Below are 6648 nucleotides of genomic sequence, written 5' to 3'. Positions count from 1 at the left end.
TAAATATAGTGTTTCTCGTCGTTCGCAAGGCATCCAGCAATGACCTGTAAATGTTTCACTAAAATAGTGGACGTCCTTGTCGTCCGTTAAATCTGACACACTTTTGTCTGCTAGCTAAAGCTTCTCGTCAGTTACGGCAGCCCGTTTCTTAGAACGGATCCACGGCCGACTGTCTGCGCCGTCTTCCCCGGCGCTCGACTACTCTCTCTGCCCGGCGCTCGTCGAGCTCGTCTGGGCTCCCCGACAGTCTTCCCCGGCGCTCTCCCTCCCGAGCGCTCTCCACGCCCGTGCAGGAGCTCGTATGCGCTCGTCTGCTGTAGGATCTAGGACACCGGCTAGAGGGGGGTGAATAGGCGGTTTTGACTAAAATCAAAAACACTAGGTAAATTTAATCAATATAGCAAGAGGAATAAATTCTCTAGTGACAACAAGTAAACAATGTATGAGAATCAACTACGGTGATTGAATACTTGAGGAACAATATGCAAAACACTAATCACTTGCAAGGCAATAAGTAATGCAAGAAGGTAGAGACACCGAAATTTATCCCGTGGTATCGGTGATTTGCCGATCACCCTAATCCATGTTGAGGTGGACTTCAAGCTCTCACTTGCTCCTCTATCAAGACACGGCTTGATCTTTGAGCCAAGTGGACAATAAATCACTCAATACCTCGATTCCACTAATGTCACCTTTGCCGCTCCGGCGAGGTAGGCGTGAACCCCTCACAATCAACACCGCGGCTTCTCCACAATCTTCTTGGAGAGCTCGACGGAGACAATCACCCGAGCCGTCTAGGAGGCGGCAACCTCCAAGAGTAATAAGCCAATGACGCTTGCTCGGTGTACCACCTAGTGCCTCAAGAATCACCGAATGATGCAAATTGTTGGGGGCCTTCGGCTTCCGAAGGTCCTCAAAAACATGATTTAACAGTGTTTCTGGAGTATAATGTGTGAACAGGTATCTTCGGACATCACAGTAGGAGAAGCCCAAATAATACGAAGGTTGATACAGCGCCGAAGATGTGAGTAGGAAAGCTTCGGCGTGATAGCAGAAAAGGAAACCGACTTAAAGATGAAAAGGCTATTCAGACCTCGGTGGATTACTATAGAATTACTACCAAATGTAAAGGGCATGGGTGTAATTTTGTATGGGCTGTGTCCCGTGCCTATAAATAGGTGAACAGTGCCACCGTACTGTTCACGCTGACTTGGCATTTTTCTCTTGCGTCACGCTTGTACTCTTACCTTCCTTTAAGCCGAAGGTACATTTGTAATTTGATATCATTTCTATTTTTCCATAATAGTAATATAAAAATGAGTTGATAATGATTGTTTATATTGTCCCTTATATTTCATATGCTTCTTCTCTTATTAATATATACTGCAATTATGAAGGTATGTCCTTCATAACCTTCGTCTGAAGATCATTATATCCTAAGGGAAATAATGCTTCGCAGGACGAAGGGCACTAGCATTTAACATTCTGTGTTGCCTTGTTATTAATTCATAGCATTTGAGAACAAGTCCCCAACATTGGCGCCCACCTCCGGTGAACTCACTTCCACTCTTTGAGTTTTGAACACCTTCGGCAATCATAAACCTTCGCTATGGCGCCGAAGAAAGCTTCAGCAGCTGGGGCTGCAGCTCTGCAACCGCTGGACCCCAATCAGGAGACTCTCTCCCTTCGGGAGGCCCGAAGCCAAAAGAGGAAGGCTGTCAGCCCGACACCGCCAGAGGACGAGCTAGACCAAGAAATCAGAGACATGGAGATGCTTCATCAACAGGTGCAGAGGAAGAAGGAAAAGATGGCCAGGCTAGCTGAACTGCAAAGGCAGATAGACGAAGCCTCTGAAGAAGTTCCTCATCTTACTCAGGATGAGCAGAACCGAAGGCCTCAGCATAAGGACCTTCATCATGAGGATTTCTTCAACGAAGATGACTGGTATGAGAATTTCCATCATGGAAATTTTGCTTTTGATGATGCTTCTCCTCTGTCTGCTGAGCTGCAGGCTACACCTTGGCCTCCGTCCTACAAGCCGCCTCAGCTTCCCATATTCGATGGCCATTCAGACCCGAAGTAGTTTTTGATGAGCTACGAAGCAACAGTATCTTCGTATGGTGGCAATACTGCAGTCATGGCAAAATCTTTTGTTATGGCTGTCAGGAGTGTTGCTCAAACCTGGTATTCCTCTCTTCGACCAGGAACGATCACTTCATGGCAAAAGCTGAAGGACATGTTGTTAACCAGCTTCCAAGGGTTTCAGACGAAGCCGGTCACTGCTCAAGCTCTATTCCAGTGCACCCAGGATCACGAAGAATACCTTCAGGCGTATGTCTGGAGGTTCTTGCGTTTGAGGGCACAGGCACCAACAGTGCCCAACGAAATTGTCATTGAGGCCATGATCAAGGGACTTCGGCCAGGACCTTCAGCTCAGTACTTTGCTAGGAAGCCTCCTCAAACTTTGGAGAAGCTGCTCCAGAAGATGGACGAGTATATTCGTGCCGACAATGATTTTCGTCAAAGAAGGGAGGAGGCTTTCAGGTTTTTTGAAATGACTAGGGGCTTCGGAGGAAGATTTTATCCGAGGCATGTTAGGTCAATTCACAACTCTAATCAAAATGATGATAAGGGGAGTCAGCAGCAAAGGCCACAGTGCTCCTCACAGGCTTCGGGGCAACAGCAAAGCTCCTTCCGGCCGCCAGCTCCAAGAGGCAGAGGCGCCAGGGGCTTCGGCGGAAGATTTGGAGATCAACCAAGGAGAATATTTTGCTTGTTTTGTGGTGAAAACAAGGGCCATACCACCAGGATGTGCCATGTTACCATCCAGAAGCAAAAGGAGATAGCCGAAGCTGCAGCACAACAGGGTCAGCCGAAGCAGGTCATGCACACTGCTTCGTATCATTCGCCTTATATCCCAGAATATGTAGGCAACCACCCTGCAGTTTCTGTTGCTTCGGCGAGTCAACCTCAAGCTTCCTGGCAACAGCCTCCGCCTCCACCACCGATGCAACAAGGCCAGCAGCCAGAAGGGGGCCAATATGCTCAACAACAAAGGGACTTCAGAGAACAGTCCGAAGCTCGCACAGTCAATATCACTGTGCCTGAGTCGAAGCACATTTATTGACAAATATCCTACCTTGATAGTAGTCTTTTCCGTTCAGTTTTATTTTCTGTGTAATAAAGGACACTTTTTAAATCTCATGTAATAGTTTCATTGTTTGCCACAAGGAAAATATATCTTCCCCACAGGCTTAAGCTGTTGAAGCTTAAAGATTTGCGATAGCAAGGAGGACCTTCGAATTATCAAAAATTTATTTTAAAAGGCACGGTATGAATTCTTCGAAGCAACAAAAAGTCGTTCTAAGGAACGCAGAGTAAGTTTGCTGAAGTTACAAAAAGCCGTTCCAAAGGGAGCGCAGTGTAAGTTTTCTGCTCCAAAGTCGTTCCAAAGGGAATGCAGAGCTTACAGCGAAAAATAAACGCTGATACTGCCTAAGTAAAAGGCGAAGCGCGAAAAGTCAACGCGAATACCGCCGAAAGTAAAAGGCGAAGAAGCTCCTAAAGGAGGCTTACAGCGAAAAATAAACGCTGATTCCGCTGAAGTAAAAGGCGAAGAAGCTCCTAAGGGAGGCTTACAGCGAAAAGTCAACACTGATTTAAAAAGATTGTGTGTTTTATTGCAGGGATGTGCGTGTATCTTCGGAATAAATACCATTTTACATAGCATAACATCATCATATCATTTCGCATAGCATAAGCATCATACATCATGTTGCATATGGCACAAGAAGGGGACACAATATCGATCTTCGGAAGAATGCTTTGAAAAAGGGAAAACATGTTAAGTCACAAGGAGATACAATATTGATCTTCGGAATGTAGCTTCGGAGAATATTTTTATGAAGCTTGGATATTCTTCATCAGAACACTATGGGTATTTTGTTGTGATAAATGAAAATTCTTCTTCACGAAGCGTGAAAAGAAGGGAAGGTGTTTTTTCGTCAAAGACTCAAAAAAGGTACGTATGTAAATTTCATGCATCGTAAAGAATTGAACCATAAAAAACAAGTATATTACATTCAGAGTTACAAGATATTACACATATTACATTTCAGAAGTTTTTACAATAACACTTAGTCTTCCCTAAGTACAACTTCTGCAGCTTCGTTCAGGAGTTGATTAACAACTTGATCCATGATAGCTTCAGCCATCTTTTTAATTTCGTCGTCTTCTTTCGGGTGAGGGACCGGAGACGCTTTAGTAGGATCTGAAGGAGGACGGGATATGGCTACATTGTTATTACAAATTGCGAACGAAGTTTAAAATCAAAAATTACAACACAATAAAAACCATTAGTTAATACCTATTTGCCCTTCGGGCTCTACGCTTTTCTCGGCAGCCTCTGCTACTTTTCTAGCATCATGGATGCCCTTTTCGCTTTTTTGGATAATTTCTCGGGCCATTTCTCGACCACCATTGTCCCAGACATCGGTGAAAAATTTTCCACCAACCATGCTAGCTTCGGCTGAAGGATCTTTTGCATCTTCGAAGGACAAGGTAGCTTCGGTTTGCGCTAAAATCTTTACATGCTCACAGCCCTTTTTCTCCAAAATGGTGGCAATCCCCCTGGCACCCGAAAAAGCACATATGCCTCCGCGACTATTTAAAATTTCCTCAAATGCCTCAGCTTCGTGATTAATCCATTCGATGGGACCTTCAGGGTTGCCTCTTGTAAAGTTTTCTTCGCTCGAGAATACGCCAACGCTGGCGAAGCTAGCTTTCATTTTCTTAACACACTCCATAGATTTGGCATAGCATCTTTTCTTGGACGAACGAAGCTCTTCAACAGTTCCTTCTAAATGATTTGCCCATTGGTCGCTAAGTTCTCGCTTCGTTTCTTCAAGTATGCGTTCCTCTTTAGCTCTGGCTAGTTGTTTTCGAAGATCTTCAATTTCATGCTTCTGAGCCTCAGCTTGACCTTTAAAAGTAGCTTCGTCTTCTTTTATTCTATTTATCAATGAATGTAATATTTTATCTTTTTCGAGACCTTCGTTCCTTAGTTCAATTACTTCGGAACGAAGGTTGCTCAGGGCTATAACACACCCTTCGTCTTCGGCATCTTTTTGAGCCCTGAGGGCATTGCTAAGTATAAGGCCCTGCAAAAAAATGTGTGTGCGTCAATAAATTTAAGCAAACGAAAAATTTTGGTCTCAAGAAAAAATACAAAGACTTCATTTTTTGCACCTTTAAGCTATTGTACGCCAAACTGTCGGCCAGCTCGTTTTTCGACAACACCGAGAGCCCGTCTTCTAGTGTTGGGAATCCGAAGCTCTTGCTCATCTCCCGGCAGACAGAAATCTCCTTGCTGTCAGGGAGACAATACAAGAAGTCTTCTTCTCCGCTGCCGTTGAATATCAACGCCCCCTTTGGATTTTTCAATTTCTGGGCGTAAAACTGGGCCTCTTGTTTTTCTTTTTCAGACAACTTTTTCCCCGAAGCATGTCGAACAATATAATCAAGGCCTTTGGGGGATGCTTCGGGGGCAACAGCACTGATTTCTTCAACAAGAATTGGCTCCGTCATTTTTTCTTCCTCGGTTTCCAAGGATTTTACCTTCGTAGGCTCTGAAGGCCCAGCTTCAGCCTCAGTTTGTTGCTTTGGAGCTTGAGTATCAAAAATTTTAGTTTCCGCTTCGAAAGTTTCAACAGTCTTCTTCGGCGTTGTGCTTGAGGACTTAATTGTCTCCAGAACATCTAGCACATTGACCATTCTTTTTCTTTTTGGGGTCACTGTTGGCCCCTTCTTAATTCCTGCTACTTCAATTTCTACTGAAGGACTTAAAATTTCTGATATTTTTGATCCCTCAGTTGATCCTTTTGCTTCTTCCATCTTTTCTGTCGATGGCGCTTCGGCCATCTCTCTGGTTTCTGGTAATAAAATCTTTGGTTCCTCCAATTCTGTTGTTGTTGGCGCTTCGGCCATTTCTGTGACTTCTGGCAGCAAGGTTGGCTCTTCAGCCTCGGTGGCCGAAGAGGTCTCTCCGGTGAACTCAGGCACCGAGGCTGGTTCAATATAGCGTGGCCGATGTGTGAGGACCTTTATCCTTTTTCTTTTCGGTGCTGGCTCTCTAGGAACAGCTGCAACTTCTTCTTTCGCAGAAGTCGTGCCTTTTCTTTTCTGCCCTCGAATGGGATAACGATAGTCAGGGTAGACGAACCCGATTGCGTCGAACACTCGGTTCAGTCTTTTCTTTTTCCGGCCTCCGAAGGCTGCCGACAATGCAGTATCTTCGGCCTTTGAATAAGCCCCAAGTAGTTCATCACTTACATTTTCAATGTTTTTTAGCCAGTCATCATCTGGCTCAACGAATTTATCTCCGAACTTGAAAGTATACTTCAGCCTGATAAGTCCACCTTCGTCAGCCTCCTTTATGGTCTCTTGCGGCATTTCCCATTTTTCCGTGAGCGGCCATACTCTGAAGGCAATATGCTCTTGGACCAAATCCCTCGTTCCAATAAAAGAGCAAACAACTCCGAAGGCTCTCTGGCATTCTTCGGCTGCTTCGTTCATTTCCACCTTCGGCCTTCGCAGGCCGAAGCTTTGCCAAATGGGGCGCATAATGACCTTCTTTATATCTTCTCGAGA

Source organism: Zea mays, chromosome 3 (assembly GCF_902167145.1).
Source record: "Zea mays cultivar B73 chromosome 3, Zm-B73-REFERENCE-NAM-5.0, whole genome shotgun sequence".
Taxonomy (NCBI): domain Eukaryota; kingdom Viridiplantae; phylum Streptophyta; class Magnoliopsida; order Poales; family Poaceae; genus Zea; species Zea mays.
This window is presented reverse-complemented; position numbering follows the sequence as displayed.